Source organism: Cetorhinus maximus, chromosome 16 (genome assembly GCF_964194155.1).
Source record: "Cetorhinus maximus chromosome 16, sCetMax3.hap1.1, whole genome shotgun sequence".
Classification (NCBI taxonomy): domain Eukaryota; kingdom Metazoa; phylum Chordata; class Chondrichthyes; order Lamniformes; family Cetorhinidae; genus Cetorhinus; species Cetorhinus maximus.
Window position 1 is genome coordinate 55,039,799 of NC_135894.1, and position 21,224 is coordinate 55,061,022.

General features: G+C 40.8%; 1 protein-coding gene across 3 annotated transcripts in view; it reads left to right on the forward strand.

The window, feature by feature from the left end:
• The first annotated feature begins 583 nt into the window (after positions 1 to 583).
• il1rapl1b (interleukin 1 receptor accessory protein-like 1b) overlaps positions 584 to 21,224 on the forward strand; it is a 1,487,064-nt gene continuing 1,466,423 nt past the window's right edge. For 2 of the 3 annotated variants that reach the window (XM_078559845.1, XM_078559847.1), the window contains exon 1: positions 584 to 1,196. The gene's annotated coding sequence lies outside the window, so the exon portion shown is untranslated. The remainder of the gene's footprint in view (positions 1,197 to 21,224) is intronic. The other variant, XM_078559846.1, reaches the window with a different exon arrangement.

Genomic DNA, 21,224 nt, shown 5'->3' on the forward strand with positions numbered 1-21,224 from the left:
CTTTAATCTGCTTCACATTTACCTCCTGTAATATGAACACTGAGTGGCAGATATTGACGAGTCCCCTTCCCTTCACAGACTGTGTCTCTGTAGCAGAGTCTGTAAACAGAACGGATTTCCCCACTGAGAGCTCTTTCATCTCGTGAATGCCACTTCATCGAAATTCTGATCGCATTTATTTTCGGTCTATAGCGGCCTCTTGGTTCATCCACAGCAGTGGGGAAAACTTTGTTAAGGGCTCCACACTGTAGCGAACTCGCTGTAAGAGGGAGATAACGATGGGAGGAATTATGGATTTTAAAAAAAAAGTGTTAAAAGCAAATCCGGTCAAAGGATTGAAGTGCATTTGATATATAGCGAAAGATCCTCCGTCCAAAGCTCGGTGTGATTCCTCCGATGAGGATCCGATTCAGTGTATCTGTACAGCGTCATTGGTCTCCAGAGTCTCCATTGGGCGGCAGTCAGGACAAATCTATGCAATAACTGGAAGCACTGAAACATTGAACCTGAGTTCTGCACATTGGTACCTTTAACATGTAGGCTTCCCTTTTGCGCCATACGGTCCAGGACGGCATCGGCAATTAATGGCCACTTTTATATTGGGCGTCCACCATGCGTTTATTTCACTGAAATTTGGGATGATTGTTGTGCGGTGGCGCGTCGGCGGGCACTAGGACCTGGGAGAGATTGTTGCACCGCGGGAGCTCGGTGCATCCTCAGAGCGGTGGGAGCGCAAAATCCTGAATCTGTTTTTGTAGCGTGCGTGTGTAGATACATCTTTTATTCGCTTCCATTATCTGCTCGTGGAGCGTGCACTTAAACCATGGGATGGTTGAAAATGAAAATGCACGTCCCCTCCTGCCGTCGCGACGCCCTGTCATAGAGCTTGCGGACTTCTCTCTCTAGTCTTGCACTGTCTCACAGTCCCCTTTTCTTTTCCAACACTTGGCTCACGTCTGCTGCAAGGAAACTGGGTACTTCCAGGACAAATGAAGCTGTGATCTCAGAGGGAATGCAAGTGCATATGGAAGTATTATCCTGGCGGTGAATTTGGCGCGTCTGGGAAGGGGCTTTTTTCGCTCTTTAAGAGGTGAGATTGGAGGAGAAGCGGTGGCATTTTCGCTGAGTGGGCGCTGTAATGATCAAAGGTGTCATTTACTGACATCAGGACCAGCAGATCATTTCAGAAGGTTTTGGTAAGATTTCCTCACACCTCTTACATAAACTCCCGTGCTTTTTTGCTGTTAAGTGCATACACCCAGCCGGATACATGTGAGATTTCACTGTATTGCAGTCCGCGCCACCCCCCCCCCCTCCTCTCGATTCTCTCTAAGTTACTGCAGATATTGTGCTGTATATACATATAGCTCGAGCTTGCATTTTGTTAAGATTGTCGTAAAGTTTGCAGTCAACGGCAGAAGCCGTGGCTGTATTTGTGTATTAGTTGTCATAATTCAAAATATTACGCCATATTTTCAGAAACATGCCCACTTTGAAGTACAGTGCGGATGGTCACATTCGTTTTTGGTACAGAATCCCAGTTAGCTGGGGTTAAAAAAAAGGGGCATCCACTGTTCACACTCATCCCCGACTACCACCACTCATTCGGCTACATGACTCTGCTACTAACCTAAATTACGCACATTATTCACTATCACCTTTATTTGAAACCACTCTAGTTTGTGCTTTCCGCCACTCATTGGCGTGAATGCAAATGTAATAAAAAATGTGGAGCCATAAAGAATGTTTACGTTTGAATGCACAGTGCTCCGTGGGATATCAAATCGACATCGTTTCTGGATTAAAGTGTTTCTTAGAAATAATGCTGTACTCCTCCTCTCCGGGAAAGACGCCAAGTTAAACGCTATACATTGATAAGCGAAATACATATTTTAGCGTTTTTGCGGGCAACTTGGGAGAAAAAAACAGTAGTCAGATACAGGCTATTCAGGCCGTCCTAGAGAGTGTGAGTGAGCCAACAAAACACAATGTATTTCACTTGAATTATTTTTGGCATTGGATTTGAAAGCTGCAGCAAGTCATTTGGCAGACTACTTAAAGATGGAGTCTCCATCCTACAATACCCGATTCACTCATTTTCTAAACTTTTTGTTGTTGTATTTGAGCACATCTCACTCAGTAGCTATTATCTCTTCAAGCTTCATCAGGCAGTCATGAAATCTAGAAGTCTTATCTGTACCGCACTTCCTAATGCTGTACTGAAACTATTCCCACGCAGCTCATCTTTAGGTTCTATAGCAACGACTCCTACTGAAGATTCTCATCTTTAATTACTGGCTCCGAAACAAATTGAACTCGGAGAAATCGGCATAGTTCTTTGAACATTAGAGGCTGATATCAGACAAACACGAGTTTCGGTTTTCGTACTTTGAAGACAATTACATCTTTAAATGCAAATATGCAGTCAAATGACAAGAGCCCCTATGCAGTCACGGTTTCACGCTTTTAATGTGTGCAGCAGTGGGTCGGTAACACTGAGGGAAACTTTCTCACCCACTCCCATATAATAAGAGTAGCCAAACGAGCAAACCCGCACCTATCCCTGGCATATTTCACTTCTAATTGTCTCCATTTGCACTAAATTAATAAACTCCAAATGAGGATCGTTTCCCTTCAGCTACAGTGATACACCCTTACTCAGCATTCAATCGCCTCCGCTTCGTTTTATGCTGGCCAGCAACGAACTCCACTACATGAACTATCTGAGCGATGTGGTGGATGGACAGACAGGCCAATACCACTCCTCAGCACAATACTTCAATTCACCGACTTAAGTTGTGAGTACTTCCTTTTAGGATCGGCAATAAATTCTTCCGCTGTACAGTTCGAGGAGCAATATGTTCAAACCAATGTCGCCACCTATTCTAGAGCAAAAAAAAAGTCAATGGTAGTCCAGTACATTTATAAAAATCTTCAACTCTGTAACTCAAGAAGAAAACAATTTTCTTGCTGCTCTTTCTGATGGGCGGGAGAGTTAATTTATTTATGGGATAGTTTTTCTAAAATAATCCCATCAACGATAACGTGTTTTAAGAGGTAGCGATTAATTAGATTCCTTTCAAGTCTAAAACGTTTTGGAGTAAACTGGGTCGCTATACTGAGGCTGTGCTGCACTAGGGGTGAGTTTATGTAGAAGGGCTGGGCTCTGAGGATTAAAGTCGGAAGTTAACTTTTTATTTTAATGTTCTCGTCACCTCCTGGAACCGGCGCCCATTTCGAGACTGGGGAGGGAATGTTGTGTTTGCACCGGCCTCTTGATATTTTCCTGTTCCTGAACCCCGACAGAAAACACGCCGCCTGGTCCTTCAGTAATATTATTCAGTACATGTAGCCGGGGTTAATGTTCTTCCTCAGTTTGAAGCAATCTTTTGGGGAAAAAAATGACCCAGAGAAAAGGCTGGAAGAAAATTTAAAATACACGTTTGGTCTAAGGTGAATCATATGTGCTATATCGGCTCTACATTCGACAAGAGGTGCCATCAAGTAAGAATTTAGATTTTTAAAATATTGGTAGGCAAATAGGGGGCGCTCAAATTCTACAAAGACACGAAACTCGAACTATCCTGCTGAACATGGCCATGTCCTACTTTTCCCACCTCTTTCAGTGCTGACTCTTTTGCCACGTGCTGCTGTTTCGCAACCTCCTGATCCCCTTCCTCATTCCCTTCCCCCTGCCAGGCGAATTTCAACAATATTGCAGCAGGTGAAGGTTCCCCAATTCTGCACCTTTCCTTCGTTCTGAACAAACGTTTCGTTGTCCAGCCAGAACATCCACCAGCGCCCAGACGATTCTTATGAAGGATTGGATTCTCCAAAGGCCAGCTGGCCCCCGGCTACAACTTAGACCTACAATATTAAGCTACGTACATTTTGAGGTCAACCTTTAGGCCCCGGTGTGCAGGCAGAAAGGTAAAATATTATGGCAAATATAGGGCAGCACTTAATAACCATGCATACTGTTGCAACAATAGACCAGTAACACATTATAATGTTTTGAAAACTAGCAACAGTTTGCATTTATGTAATGCCTTTGACACACTTCTGTGGTGACCATCTGCCACATTACAGTCAATGTACCAAAAACAGACCCAGTTGTGTGCAGTGACTGGAAATACCCAACCCATTTATGCGAAGCATTGTCCAAATATTAAGTGTTCACAGATGTAAAATGATTTACATTATAGTATCTGATTTATGTAACTATGTTAATACAGTTTTACATATCAAATAGTCACTAAAGTGTGAACTGTAGAGTAAGATATCAGAAACTGAAGTTGAGCTTTAAAATAGAAAATGTCTTGTCCATTCTTGCCCCAATTCCACCCACTTGAATACTAATGGAACTTTGCTTTTGAAACAGGCAGCATCTACAGCACACATTTTGGTCAAATTCCTACCTTCAAGCATTGTGGACAGAAATACAGGAAGTTAATAGGACTATGATGTTTTCAGGCCTTACCACCACCCAAACCTGACTTGCTCGTTTGACTTCCTCCCAACAGGAGCAGGGTCTTCTGCTACCAGTCAACTTGACCAATTCTCGTTTTTTATATATAGGAAAAAGAAACTATATCCTGTTGATAGGGTATTACAGGGCACCATGAGAAAAAAATAGGAACAGAGTAGCTGTGGCCATTGATTGCCCGAGGAGTGATGCAGATAGATCTGAGCAAATAATGAATACAAGGTTGATCCTCATATGGTTTTTTTTATTTTTACAATAAATGGGAGCATTTAACGTGACAACTTTATTGCACAAATAAAAACTGAATTTGAAATTAGAACAGAAAATTTGGACAATACACAATGGAGTCACTCAGCATCTGTAAAGATAAAAGGTTATGACATTGTGTGTGATCATTCATCAGAACTGGTAACCCAACTTTTCTCTTTTTATAGATACTGTTTAGCCTATTGTGTATTTGTTGCATTTACTGTTTGACTTTTCCTATCCTGAAAAAACACAACTTTCAGTTCTGCTTTAACTGAATCACAGTAATGACGAGGACAAAATGAACGATTGGCGAATGCTTGGTATATTTAGGCATATTAGATCTTTTTAAGGATCCTGATGTCAGAATTATCCATCATAATCTACACCTTAAAGGTGCAAGTTCTATAAAACAAGTGGCCTTGCGAGTAACTAAAAAAAAGGAATGTTGAAACTTCACAAGCACCAGTTTTCAAAAACATTAATGTAATTTGTTAGCATTTTATCAATAATATTTTGTTGGGGGGGAGGGAACCTGAAATTAAATTGCTAGGTTCATGGCTTAACTTGCCATTTATTAAGAGTATAAATGTGGTGAGGGTGCTGTCAAAGAAATTAAGTACAATTAAGTTCCTCCATGAGTGGAGGAACACTGATTGCAAACAACAGTCACACGCAGGTATATAGGTTTCCTTCATGGGCTGTATAAATATTGAATATAATTTTGAAGCAATGTTTTGTAGCTTGTTTTTGAAGCAAAATATAGCAAGCTGCTGAACAATTACAATCAGACAGTACAGAGGAATAAATTAGCACATGTTCCGCTTATGCAGTTTATGTATATTACATATAGGTACCATCTTTAAGAAGCAAGGTGTAGTTTTAGGGCAGAGATGAATAATTTACAATCTTGCTCCTCCAGATATGGCTGTCTTTGGATATGTTGGATCTTTGGATATGTTGCCTCGTGTCCTCTCTACTGTTTAAGAAGACAAGAATTTTCAGAATTAAATGTGTTAACTATGGATGAGCAGAAGATGCGGTTGCTATGAGGATTCTGCACCATCTCATGGAGGCCTTAAAAACCCTAGTCAAATATTTCATTGAAGCAAAGGAGTATCAATCAGGGAAAAAAAAAACCCAGCTACTTGGGTAAAGCCAGGGGAAGTGTTCCTAGGAGGTCAATAAGTGTAATGGGGCCATTTAAAAATGGCCAACCCCACCAGAGGAGGATACATGGTGTATCTGGTGCAATTATTGTTAACATGAATAAACCAATGATATTCTAAACAAGATCAAATCTGAAAGAACTTATTCTGCTTCAAATGGAGAATAGCTTTCGACTATTTTACAATTTTTATCAGAGCACAAAGGCAAATGATGCCACCACATGATTGGGAAACTGTGCCATATAGCATGCAAGAGGAGGTCAAAGAGACAGCTGATCCAGGAACAATTAGGGCCTCCAGAGGGAGCATTGATGTGGGTCACTGAAATTGAGATGCGTGTTAGTCTTGACCCACCTATCAAACCCAGAATTATTTTAACTATGTTTATAACATTACATGGTGGAGACTTAGTCCAGCGCAGTGTTTTTATTGCACCATGGAAAGTAGTATGAAGAGGCACCCCAGAATATTTAGGACCATTTTCATCACATTCTGCTCACTGGCATCAATTGGCATTATTTGTTGAAATTGCAGTAACAGTGCATGTGTGCAATGGTTTTTCAGAAGTGGCCTTGGTGGAAAGTCTTTCAAACTTCTTTGTATGTCTTTTTGTCTTATGTTGTGCAGTAAGAATTGTTTGTATTGTTGATACCCAGAATATTTAAACCTATCGTAAATGAGTTTCTGTGGTTACAGCTGGCTCTGTCTATAGATGAAAACAAATACACAGCTGTTTTGTTGTTGGAGGAAAAGCTGGTGGCTTACAGTACATAGTTCATGTACATACTCTGTACAATGCAAGATGCATAACTTATAAGCACAGATCTGATGGATTGTAAACTTCACAATAAAAGTGATCTAGTACATACGGTTTGGAGTTGGAATTACAACTGACTACTTCAAAAAAGTACTTGATTGGCTATAAAATGCTTTGGGACATCCTATAATTGTGAAAGGCACAATATACATGTAAGATTTGCACTTTTCTGTTAAAGCCAACCATTAAAAATTCAATAAATCTAGAGTTATTTCCATTCAATCAGATCTGTAGAGTCAGGCTAGATCATAGGACCCAAGGTGGTATGATGGGTTAGAAAATCAGCAGAAACTGGTTTGGCAGAATATCTTTGAGTTAGGTTACCCAAGTCAGGTCACACAGTTGCATAATTTGGTTGGATCATGGAAACTAGGATAAAGTCTTTCCATACACAAGGTACCAATCACACACTTTAATAAATGTACAAAACAAATTGGCTGACTTGTTTGAATGGACTGACGAACCAGTGAATCTTGTATATGGGCTAGCTAACTTGGCTTGACCAGATGAGGTTTGTTCAGTTTCACCAAATTGTCTAGGCAAATTGCATCTGCTATAGGTGGAGCTTACTGTATAAAATTGGCATTTCATGTTTTGGGTTATGCATTGTACATATTAATGTTAAACATGAAATTAAATTCAAACTTTATGCTTTTAAAATGGACATGTTTTGGTGTACTAAACCACAGATTAATTGAATGCTCATTCATGCATGCAGTTCCCTACATGTTGAATTCCTGATTTTCATTTGTGTCAGGAAGGGAGCCAGGTGCTTTCCCCACAGGGAAGGATGAAAAATCAGAGAATGAATCACCCTGACTACTTTTGAAAACTACTAAGCAGCTGGCCTAGGAGAAGCAATAATAGAGGCATCAGATCAGATTTTCTATTACTTTCTTGGCCTGGTTTTGAGTAGCAAGTAAAATATTTTAATGTGACGGTGCCTTATGTTTCAGAATTTGTTTAATTACTCTATCCCTGTTTTTTTATGTCAATTTTTTTGCATAGCTTGATGACAATGGAAATATGTTTTTGGTAGTCTCTCATTTTAGGTGGCAGGAGACTGCTGTTGAGGGTCTGAGAGAGCAGTCAGGCAAGTCAATTGGGGTTGGGTAGAGGACAGGTTCATGGACTGGGAGGAAGAAATTAGAGCACGAGGCCCAAGGTTTTTTTTATGGGACCAGGAGGAGCAACATTCAGGTTTGGGCTGATGAGTGGCAAGTAATATTAGTGCCACAAGTGTCAGGCAATGACCATTTCCAACAAGAGAGAACCCGACCATCTCCCTATGACCCTATGACATTCAATGGCATTACCATCACGGAATTTCCCACTATTAATATCCTGGGGGCTACCATTGACCAGAAACTGAACTGGACTAGCCATATCAATACAAGAGCAGGTCAGAGGCTGGGAATTCTGTGGTGAGTAACTTGCCTCCTGGCTCCCTAAGCCTGTCCAGCATTTACAAGGCACAAAAGTGTGATGATATGCTCTCCACTTGCCTGGATGAAGGCAGCTCCAACAGCACACTCAGCTCGATACCATCCAGGATGAAGCAGCCTGCCTGATTGGTGAATCAGGTGCTAATGCACACTGCAGCAACTCGCCAAGGCTCCTTCAACAGCACCTTCCATACCTGTGACCTCTACCACCTAGGAGGACAAGGGCAGCAGATGCATGGGAACACCACTACCTGCAAGTTCCCTTCCAAGCCACTCACCATCCTAACTTGGAACTATAATGCCATTCCTTTACTGTCACTGGGTCAAAATCCTGGAACTCCCTACCTAACAGCACCATGTATCTACACCACATGGACTGTAGTGCTTCAAGAAGGCAGCTCACCACCACCACCTCAGGCAATTGGGCATAGGCAATAAATGCTGCCTTAACCAGTGATGCCCATACCCGTGAGAGAATTTATATTAAACTCTTGCTTCCCCCTCATCCACAATGAAACAGCTTTACTTACCAAGGCCTGATCTGGCTCTAATCTTGTTTGCCACCAAATTTTCCTGGCTGCTCTGGCACAATTTGCGATTCATCATTAAAATTGCATCTGACTTTAGATTAAAGTACCTGCAGTGGATGCTTTGTGCATGACCCAAATCCATTGGGTTAAAATCGTGATGGGTGTGCACGCATTGGTAACGAATACAGAGGAGACATTGTCCAACTGCCATTTTATTTTCCTGTTCGATATTTATACTAGGTAGGCATGGTTTAAAATTAGGGCTTCTGTCATTGAAGACATCTGAAAGTAACATCCAGTAGTTAACAGTTTGTAAACCAATTTGGTTAACTTTAGGCTCAATTGATGCTCCAATCCATTCCTTTTTGCTGGTAACAGCCACCATTTAAACAAATGTAAAAATAAACATAAAGAGAAACAAATAAGAATGGATCCCAAATCTAAGGTCAAATATTTAGTGAGCTCTAAATAACAATAGTATGGTCATTTTGGATTCTATTTCTTGGTGTGTTCATCGTAATGAAAAATGTGGCCACTAGTAAACAATGGAACAAGGCTAGTCAAATGTAGTACAGACCTTTTTTTCTACTGTTCTAATTCTTCTATATTAAAATGTTCATAACATAACCCTATAAAGTTTGATTTTAAGATTTATGGTAAGCCAATTGAGGCATGCATGCAAAATTGCCCAGGTAAGAATGATGGTTAGAATTGGGCTATGAATTGAAGAACCAGCTTGGAGTTAATTTTGCTAATGAAGATCAAAATATTATCCCAATATTGCCATAAGTGAATAAACCAGTCAAATATGACACACTACATTGAAGAAGCAGAAAGCTGGGAAACAGGCTTCTTGTAAATAAGTGCTATAATGTGCAACTATGACTGATGACACCTTTATGTACAATTGCTATATCCAAGCAATAGTTTAATATGTGTAAACCAGGTTCCTAATTGAGCTAACATTTTTGGGTGCTAATGTAACACTTATAAGACCAGGACCATTTGGGGAAGGTGTGAAAATTCTGCAGTGGACTGCATACTGCGCAATGCAACAATGAACAAAGGTCCCGCCATATAATTCAATGAACAGCAAGCTGTAGAAGGCTGGGTTTATGATCCAAGGCAGCCAGAGGGACAGGCAGGAGATCTGATCTTGCTGTTTATGCTTTCTGTAATGGATTACTCTCAACCATTGAACTGTTGCTTTACTTTAATCTTGTTTTAAGAACTGGGTATTTTCAGTTCATTTTTCCAAAATCAACACTTCCTTTTCTGAGCGATATTACTTTTGACTTTAAGGCAAAAGTAACAATGCAATTTTATTTGTTTGGTCTTTTCTGCTTATGTGCTGGTTTTGATTTGCCTGATGATTGAAACGAAGGGGGTGGTAGTTGGTGGTGGCAGCATGCTAGTAGAAATCACTGGGCTGATTACGTTTTAAAAAATATATATATATACCTTCAGCCACTTGTGCAATGTTACATAATGCCAAGCAGCTGCCTTGGACATTGCATCACCCAGGTAGCTGAGACCATAGGCAAATTTTCCATGTGTGCACTTCACCCACAGAACTTCACCTGGGAAGACAGTGAAGAATATTGTAATGGACTGTGCTCATATTGGTCATGATTTTCCATTACTTGATAGAAAATTGTACATCATTTTCTATCGTGCTTCCCATGGGTGCAAATCCAGACTGGGCATATGCAATCAAAAAAAATTACCATTGTCTATTGTCATCAATTTCTCTGATCTGTCTGAAATTTGGGCAGTGACCTTTAAAATCTGTGTGAAACCACTGGTTTTTAGCAGTTTTTTTCTTAAGTAAATTGGAAGCAGGATTGACCAATCTTTAATGTGGATCCTCAAGGATCCTTGTTCCCATTTCTGGCAATCGTGAAACTCTTCTACTGTGTTTATGGTTAAATGATATGTAGCAAAAATTGAGACCAAGAAGTGGTCCATTCTGGTTTGAATTTATTTGAAAAAGCATGCTGAAAACGAGAGGGAAGATTTTATACAGAAAATCACAGGGAAGGTTTTGTACATCTCTTGAAGAGAAGGTGTTACAACACACACACCATTTTGTTCCAAACTGATGGCAGTGTAAGGAGTTTGGTGTTTTTATCCTGTAATATTAAGTAGGAAATAAAACAGTGGCAATAGGAATGCTGTCGATAATAATACAGACTATGTTCTATATCATGAGAACGCTGGAAGAGCATATAGCAGTTTGGACCTGTATACTGCATGTACTATCTTCATGGTACAGCAAGTAATTAGGAAAGTTAATAGAATGTTATCATTTACTGTGAGGGGAATTGAATATAAAAATAGAGAAGTTATGCTTCAGTTATACAGGGCACTGGTGAGATCACATCTGGAGTACTGTGTACAATATTTATAGTCTCCTTATTTAAGGAAATATCTAAATGTGTTAGAAGCAGTTCAGAGATGGTTTACGAGATTAATACCAGGAATGGACGGGTTGTTTTGTGAGGAAAGGTTGGACAGGTTAGGATTGTATCCACTGGAGCGACTTGATTAAGGCCTTTAAGATTCTGAGGGGTCTTGACAGAGTGGTTGTGGAAAGAATGTTTACTCTTGTGGAGAATCTAAAATCAGGGGTCGCTCATTTAAGATAGATGAGAAATGTTTTGAGGGTCGTGAGTTTTTGGAACTCTTCTCAAAAGGCAGTGGAAGCAGGGCCTTTGAATACTTTTAAGGCAGAGCTAGCTAGATTGTTGATTAACATTTCACCCCTTGTTAATGGGGGTAGACAGGAATGTGGAGGTTACAATCAGATTAGCCACGATCTTATTGAATGGGGGAGCAGGCTCGAGTGACCGAGTGGACTACTGCTCCTAATTCGAATGTAGTAACCCACACCTCTGCAAAACCCTCAATACCACTGCCTTGTGCTTCTTTGTCTAATTTGAGAGAAACTTCCTGCATCTGGGTTGTTACTCTGATTGATGGTCCCTCAGTGGACTCACTCTGAAGATTATTTGGTTCAATGTGCTCTGAAGAGTGCTCATGAAATAATGTTATTGCCCTAGTTTGTTTATGCGTGAGTATTGTGCTTTATGCTAAACAGTTTTACAGCATTCATGGATGTGTTGTGCCAATTATCATACAGAAAATGAATTTGATTTTAAAAAAATCCATTCACCTACTGAATCTCTTGAGGACCAGCAGGTACAGTAGCCCACTGAATGCTACTTCTGTGGAGCTAAATGCTTTTTTTCTTATAGTTGACTATTGTTGCCCAACTGTGTTCTGTGCAGGTCTTCAAATATAAGAAAGAAGAAAAATACTGCAGATGCTGGAAATCTAAAAATCAGAAAATGCTGGAAAAACTCAGCAGGTCTGACAGCATCTGTGGAGATAGAAACAGAGTTGTCCGACCTGCTGAGTTTATTCCAACATTTTCTGTCTTTTATTTAAAATATAAGAACCTGGGTAGACTGAGATAAGATCATTTGAGCCATGGCAACTTCTTTATGATGGCATGTATGTATTGTGCCATCCATGTAGATGGGGTGGCTCTGGAGTATGTGCAGCTCTTCCCTTATCTCGGCAGATATCTCTCCCAAGGTACAACGATCAATGAAGTCCAACAGAGTCAATTGTGCCAGCACTGCCTTCTTCAAGCTACACCATGTGTCTTTGAATACAGGGACCTTTGCAAGTCAACAAAGGTTCTGGCTTATAAGGCCGTTGTGTTGACCGCCCTCCTGTACTGCAGCGAAACATGGACTGTCTATTGACACCACTTAAGATCCTTGAGAGCTTTCATCAGCGATGCTTGTGTCAAATCCTAGGAATCAAATGGGAAGACCATCAGACCAATGCAAGCTGCATCTACTAGCATCGAAGACCTGCTCCTGTAGAACCAACTCTGCTGGACAGGCCATTGCGCCCAGATGCCTGAAGAGCACCTCCCTCAGCAGGTTCTCTTCTCACAGCTCTCCATTGGCCAACGCTCAAAGGGCGGCCAAAGGAAAAGGTATTGGATATGCTCAAGGTCACCCTAAAGCATGGAGGCATTAACAGCATTGATTGGGAGGAGAATGCTGCCAACCGCTTGTCATGGCACCGCCATGGTGCCATGGCGCAAGCCACTGAGGCTCAGTGACTTGACAGTGAGGCGGAACAGTGGCATTAGAGGAAGGAGAAGGAAGCCAACCCGGGGTTGCAGTTTCCACTCCCCTGCGCAACAATGTGCCCCCACTGCGGAAGAAGATGTGGATCCAGAATTGGGCTCCTCAGTCATCTGAAGTCTCACCAAGCCTGACAGACATCATCCTTGATTCTGAGGGACTGCTAACGACTGCTGAGATTTCAAAATCTGTTTTTATCATAATACTCTTTGTCGTCATCTACTTCTCAGTGTTTTGTGCACACGTGTATAACCATTCCCACTGTTGACTATCTTCTCTGTCTCAATTCAGGTTGGTGATTTTGTCATATGAAAATTTATGTGGGCATGAAATTGAATGAATAAGGATGCAATAGACATATATTGCAATGGAGCCAGTTGAATTTTCCCATAATTCTTCGCAGAAAATGTATTAATGTATTCCAAGTGGGTCAAGACTATAGCCAAATTTGTAAGAAAAGTGAAAAATTAATTGAATTAAACTTTTAAGATCGAATCAGTGATCAGAATTTCAAAATGCATTTTATGGTCCATAGCATTAATTGAATTTTCATTTTGAAGTAAAATGCGTATTTGTTGCCTTTTTTCCTACTATTTTCTCCATTGGAAGATCCAGATCTTGTTCAGCTAGATACCATGGATGCCTTCTCCTGTTACTTGAATAAATTAATTCTTGAAGCGTAAGTCTTGGCCAATGGTGTTGTCAGGCACTTGCCTTATTTTGTTACTCTAAAAATCATTTTTGTTCAGCATGTGTTATTTATTAGATGGTTCTTTGCTAATCACAGGGCTACAACTGACTACAGCCAGTCTTGTATACCACGTGCATCTAAAGGTTGTTTCTGTGTCTGAATGCAGAGCTATTAATGTCATTTTGTCCCTGATAGCTGTCTGGACAAGTATTATTTTCCTAAAATCACACGTTCAAAGTGGTTAGAACAAATCAATGACTTCTCAGGAAGGATTCAAGCCAGCCCATTCAATTACATCCTGTGGGGCTGTCAGAGTCCATGTTTATTTGTATCTACCTCACCCAAATATTGCTGCCAATGTTGAGTCCTCAGTTTATGCAAAATTTAGTCCTAAAACAATGTAGCTATGAGAATTTTTTTCTGTGCTATCTCGACCTGGAGTTATATTGTTGCTGTGTTACAATAAGTCAGTTAGTTTCAGACTCAGAGTATAAAGCTAACCAGAGGGCTCCATGATAACATTTAGCCATGTAATAATAAGTAGCAATCACATATCAAGTGTTAATTTAACATCTATGGGTTAACACCATCAGCATAATTGTTTTGAGGAGAATCTTAAAGTTTGTAAGTACTGTAGGCTGTGAGTACTATTCACTTAGCCAAATTTATGAAACTGTAAGTAGGTGCTGGTTTATAGGACATCACCGCAGGAGTTCCTCAGGGTAGTGTCGTTGGCCCAACCATCTTCAGCTGCTTCATCAATGACCTTCCTTCCATCTTAAAGTCAGCAGTGGGGATATTCACTGATGAATGCACAATACTCATCACCACTGAGTATTTGATACTCCTCAGATACTGAAGCAGTCCATGTCCAAATGCAGGAAGACCTGGACAATATCCTGGCTTGGGCTGACAAGTGGCAAGTAACATTTGCGCCACACAAGTGTCAGGCAATGACCTTCTCCAACAAGAGAGAATCCAACCATCGCCCCCTTAGGTTCAATGGCATTACCATCACTGAATCCCCCACTATCAACAACTTGGGGGTTACCATTGACCAGAAACTGAACTGGACTAGCCATATAAGTACTGCGGCTACAAAAGCACATCAGAGGCTAGGAATAGTGCGACGAGTAACTTACTTCCTGACTCCCCAAAGCCTGTCCACCATCTACAAGGCAGAAATCAGGAGTGTGATGGTCCACTTGCCTGGATGAGTGCAGATACAACAACACTCAAGAAGCTTGAAACCATCCAGGACAAAGCAGCCCGCTTGATTGGCACCACATCCACGAACATTCATTCCCACCACTGAAGGACAGTAGCAGCAGTGTGTACCATCACAGCTTTAAGAGCAGGTCAGTGTGTCACACTGCATATTGGGCAGCTGTGAGATCCAGTAGCACTTAAGCTTGTCTTCAGGTTCTTTTCAAAGCCATTTTTGATGTAGGTGGTGAGTGCCAGAATTTGATCACGTACTGTCAGAGTTGAGTAACTGACACTGTACAGAAAGTTCCAGAAAGATCTGGGCTGAGGCACTGTGTAAATCATGTAAGTTCTGGAAATAAAGCTGTTGTAGATTTATAACTAGTGTCATCCCATGCTCTGATGCAAATCCAATATAGCAAATTGGTGAATACACAACATCCACACTTAGTTATCCAATTATAGGCATAGTATCTCCAACAATAGCTTCTTCTGGTCCCCATCCATTACCTTTGGAGTCTTCCAAAACTTCATTTACATGCTGCCCTTTGGCAACATCATCCACAAACATAGGGTCAGCTTCCAGATGCAGTTCTCTCCTTTTTAGAGAGTGCATAATTTCTTGCATTTACACCCACTTTGTGTGTAAATTTATGGAAATATCTTGAGCCCATCAAAACCTGATGCACTTTTTTTCTTTTATCTTGATAGCATTAAGAAAGTTAGAAACTGAAAATTGGAGGTACTTGAAAGATGGCTGCTTATGTTTAGTATTTTCTTCATGCTCTGTTTATTTGTTATACTCTAGCACATGCTAAAATAGTTCTGCAGGAAATTTTTTGGCCATTGTTGCTAGGCAACATTGTCAAAATGCTTGTATATTTCTGCATGTGATATTCAGGAAATTCCATGTTATGCATTGTGCGGGTCTTTTTGCTTCTTGTTATTTGAATGATCCCCTTCTTAGTAAGAATCAGAAACCATAATAACTAAACATATTTTTCAATGATTGTCCAAGGACCAAAATTATTAACTAACTTCCTTCTTTAAAATGAAGATACTAATTGTAGAGAAATGGGTGAATAAATTGCACCCTCTTGCCTTTTACTCTTGTTCCTTTGCAGTCATATCAGTTGCCCAAATCCAACCCCCATGGTCAGGCAGAAAAATGCACCAGAAGAGATGTCCAAAATCGCTTGGTTACCTTAGTTATCTCTGTTATCTTAACTTGCCCACAGTGTCACTTTTAAGCACATAGTGCATGTGACATTGTACTTGTTAAAGGGAAACTGCATTTTCAGTGGAAACTGTTTAACTTATAATTCTTTTTAGCAGTCATTCCCATTTGTTTTAGTTCAAAAGGCGGTTGTTGGAAATCTGCCATGGATTTTCCCAGTAGGAAAGTTATCCTTAGATCGATCTGTCAGAAACATTACTTGTCTATCTTCATCTGTCCATTGAGGTGAGTGAGGGAATAGTCTTCCTGGTCCTGACTTCCGATATGACACTTGAACAGAGTTTGGGTATTAAGCTAGGGCTTTGAATGTTGACCATAATATATGGAATCATAGCGAGAGAATCATGTCTTCCCACTCTTTCACAGGTCATCGTTGTCACTGGCTAGGCCAGTATTTTTATTGCCCAATCCTAATTGTGCTTGAGAAGGTGGAGTGCCACTGTCTTGAACCACTGCAGTCTGTGATGTAGGACACCCACTGTGCTGTTAGGAAGGGAGTTCCAGAATTTTGACCCAGTGACTGTGAAGGAACAGTGACATTGTTCTAATTCAGAGTGGTGTGTGGCTTGGAGGGGAATTTGCAGGTGGTAGTGTTCCCATGCATCTGCTGCACTTGTCCTTTTTAGGTGGTAGAGATTGTGGATTTGGAAGGTTCTGTTGAAGGAACCTTGATGAGTTGCTGCAGTGCATCTTGTAGATGATGCATGCTGCTGGCTCGTTGCACTGGTGGTGGAGCGAATGAACATTGAAGGTGGTGGATGGGGTGGCAAGCTGCTTTGTCCTGGATGATGTCGAGCTTCTTGCATGTTGTTGGAGCTGTGCTTATTCAGGCAAGTGGAGAGTATTCCATCGCAGTCTTGATTTGTGCTTTGTAGATGGTGGGCAGGCTTTGGGGAGTCAGGAGCGGAGTTATTCTGCAGAATTCCCAGTTTCTGACCTCCTCTTGTAGACACAGGATTTATATGTCTAGTTCAGCTTCTGGTCAGTGGTAACCTCCAGGGTTCTGACAGTGGGGAATCAGCAATGGTAATGCCATTGAATGTCAAGGGGAGATCATCAGATTCTGTCTTGTTGGAGTTGATAATTGCCTGACACTTGAGCAGTTTTCACATCCATCTCTTTGTGACGCCAACTGAAAACACAACATCATGTTCCATGTGTACACTGATGACATCCAGCTCTACCTCACCACAGCTCTCTTCACCCTCTCCACTGTCTCCTAAATTGAGATTGTTTAGTAGATTCAGTAGATCCAATATCTAGTACTGGATGAGTAGCAATTTCCTCAACTAATTATTGGAGAAAAGCTGTTGACCTAGCCTGTACCATTTAATCCATTCCCCACCCATCAACTGCAACCCTCCCCTTGATATTAACATGTTAGTTGGTGCTTAAAGCAATACAGAGAGAGAGACTGATTAACTGAACAAACACTGGTAGTTTATTGGAACTAAGAAAAGAGCACTGACACCATGTGTGCTGCTTCAATCACCACCTGTTACCCAAGAAGCTCCTGCTGTGTAGCGAGAACAGTCACATAACAAAAACAGAATTACCTGGAAAAAGTCAGCAGGTCTGGCAGCATTGGCGGAGAAGAATAAAGTTGACATTGAGAGAAGAGAGAAGAGCTTCTCTCCCCCCACACCCACCCACCCCCCCCCCCACCTTAAACCAGCTTATATTTCACCCCTCTCCTAATTTTACTCAGTTCTGTTGAAGGGTCACGAGGACTCGAAACGCCAACTTTATTCTTCTCCGCCGATGCTGCCAGACCTGCTGAGTTTTTCCAGGTAATTCTGTTTTTGTTTTGGATTTCCAGCATCCGCAGTTTTTTGTTTTTATCTATGCGTACAGTCACATGGTCAACTAACTACATTCTCTTAAAAGTATATAGCACTCCGCTTTACCACAATACTGTTTGAGGAAAGTGCACTACTTTAGTACAGTTAGGAAACCTATAGATTTGGCATTTATGTCCAGTATCTTGCCATGATACTTTCCCTTGATGCAAGTATGTGAACTGTAATGATTTAATCCTGAATTGGCATTCCTGTTCTGTATCTACATGTCTGGGCAAGTGAGGCCAGTGGCTGCTGTGACTGGACAGAGGGCTGCCTTAATCCCAGGTGGCATTTCCTCCATCACAACTGAACTTCACTCCTTTCTGCATATATGCATACATCAGAAACTAATGGGACACACACATGATGCTGCTTTCATCTTGAAAGCAGCACATGAGTGCATTCTTTTTTTGCTACACTACTAGTCCAAGGCACTTGCTCTTCATAGTCATTTCATCTTCTGAAAATTGAATCTAATAGTATTAATAAGATCTGGGAGGCCCTTTGAGATACTTACCTGTATTTCAATCACTTAGAAACTGTGGCAATGGTTAAATGACACTCTAAGCTTCTGTGGAGGAGGTCTTATGGCACAGTGGGTACCATCCTTGCTTCTGAGCCAGAAGCTCTGGGTTCAAGTCCCACTGAAGGATGTAATGGCCAAGGGTTTGTGATGAGGCCAAACAGGAGTATCCACCTGCGAATTCTTCCAACATATGCCAATGGTGGGTGATAAGAGCAGGAGAGATTTCTGGTCAGCCATTGATGGAAAAAAATTGGAGCACCTGATCACTAGCCATAGCTCCAGGCTACAACATGCATGCAAGTGTATGATGCTACAGCAACTTGGAGTCCTTGGGGGCTGGATGGCTGGTGTGCACCAGATTGGTGCCAATAACACGTAATTCAATCCCTGTTCCAGCTGGGGTGGAGTCAGGACCTGCTTCCTTGCCCTACCTGTGATGGATATTGTGGTTCTCTGGGTTGGACCTACCTTCAGGCAGAGAATTCAAGAAGAGGAAGCACCTATAGTAGCAGTCACAAGCATTCATGAGGAACTCCTGACCAGAAAAGACCATTGAGGCTGGGATCGGGATGGGAGTGTTGCTAGCAGAAGGACTGGTTGTGGTCACAATGGGCAGGAGGAATAATGGCAGCAGCCCATATGGTTTTAAGGTGGAGCTGGGAGGTGCAGTCTTACTCCATTTTCCATATGGCTCCTTGGTCAGGTATGCACAGAACTAGTGGCCTTTAGTAGCTGTACTATATACTCTGTGCAATATTACGTTGTGGCAGCTTCGATAAGGTCAAATTAATATGAAGATGAATATGATATCTAGTACTTTAACCTCAAGTATTGTTTTCTTGGGTTTTTTTTGGTTTTAATTGTTTTAAATGTTGATGAATGTACACTTGTAAAATTTGTTTTGTGCAAGTGTGATCATTAAGAAGAAAAATTGTGGTGCTGCTTAATGGAGCATTTCCACTTTAAATTCATTTGTCAACTTTGCCTAGGTCAGGTAGGTTAACAGTCAGATGGAATTCAAAATTGCCATTACATTGAATAATGAAGCTGAAACTAAATTGCACTCTTAACACCCAACTATGACAGAATAATTTTGCACTTTCACTGGTTTTGCAGTGCTGCTGTGAGACAAAAAGACAATGTTTGTTTCAGAATATTTATTAGATATTGGATTGAGACTACCTACATACAAACTCATTTCACTTGAGATCTTTCTCTTCTGTTACAGAGAGAAAATTAATTTAATTTAACTGCTGGTCCACCAAATACCAGAGGTGAAACAGCAATTTTTTTTTAATATCCTGTGCCACTGAGTCAGTTTATAATAGTATTTGATGCAGTCAACGCACAAAATGGGTAAGTTTTTTTTTGGACAGAGGACAGTGCATATTTAGAAGTCTATAATGATTTTGAACCCCTTCCGTCACAATTTGTAGCGAGAGACTCAAACGAGGGGCTTAGTGGAAGTTACCCTCTTTTCCTCTGGGTAGAGTGTTGTAATTACGTTTATTGCTCCTTTGACATGCTTAGAGACATTTGTGTCAAAACATTGAACCAAATAAAAGGGGAGGCAATGGCATAGTGGTATTGTCACTCGACTAGTAATCTAGAAACCCAGGGGAATACTCTGGGGACCCAGGTTCAAATAGTGGAATTTGAATTCAATAAAAATCTGGAATTAAAAAATCTAATGACAACCATGAAACCATTGATTGTGAAAACCCATCTGGTTTACTAATGTCCTTTAGGGAAGGAAATCTGGTGGCCTACATGGGTAATAAATGCTGGCCTGGGCAGCAATGCCCACATCCCATGAACAGATTCAATAAAAGCAAAATACTGCAGATGCTAGATCTTCCATGAAGAAGGGTCATACAGACTTGAAACGTCAACTTATTTCTCTCTTCACAGATGCTTTCAGACCTGTCTTTCCAGCATTTTGTTTTTGGTGTCAGATTAAAATTCTCCTTGCAATACATTTTTATTTTAGGATTTATCATGATCTTAACTAACGTTTTGTCCATGTCTCTTCAGCCAGCGAAAGAGATGAATGGGATTTTGCGATTCCATGAATTGTACTGCTGGTAAATTACATGGAAGGTGCTTTTATAATGAAAATGTTTGATTTGAGATTGTGGTCAGCATTCAAGGAGTCATGACCTAAATAAGCAAATGGTCTGAGAAGGCAATAGGATATTTTGTGCAGATCCATGTAAGATAATGCATGTTGGAACAGGGAGCATAAAATGTGCACATGATAAAAGAGCACAGGTACAAAAGGAAACATTCTGGGTGTGATTACTCAACTTGCCTAAGAATCCATTCAATTTGAAACTAGATTTTTCTCCTATGAGATGGCATCCTCTACTATAATGTAGTAGTTCATCTTGTGGCTAAATTAATCATGTGCCCACAAAGGAATTTTTAGTCCAAAATATTGATGGATATAACAAGCCAACAACAGGTTTTTTAAGTATTAAGTATATTACCACCCTACACTTAAATCACATTTTTGACCCTAATCTGGCACTTCCCTACAAATCCAAATATCACATGGTAAGCTTGAGGAGGGAAGAAGTTGAATATGTATAATTATATATGTGGCAAATTAGCTTAATGCAGGGTAATATTAATACATATGTATTCACTCTCCACTTGCCTGGATGAGTGCAATTCCAACACTCAAGAAGCTTGACAACATCCAAAACAAAGCAGCTTAATTTGCACTCCACCCACCATGTTCAACATTCACTCCCTCTACCGCTGATAGTGGTAGCAGATGCACTGCAGAAACTCACCAAAGCTCCTTGGAATGCACCTTCTAAACCTGCAACCTCTACCACCTAGAAGGACAAGGGCAGCAG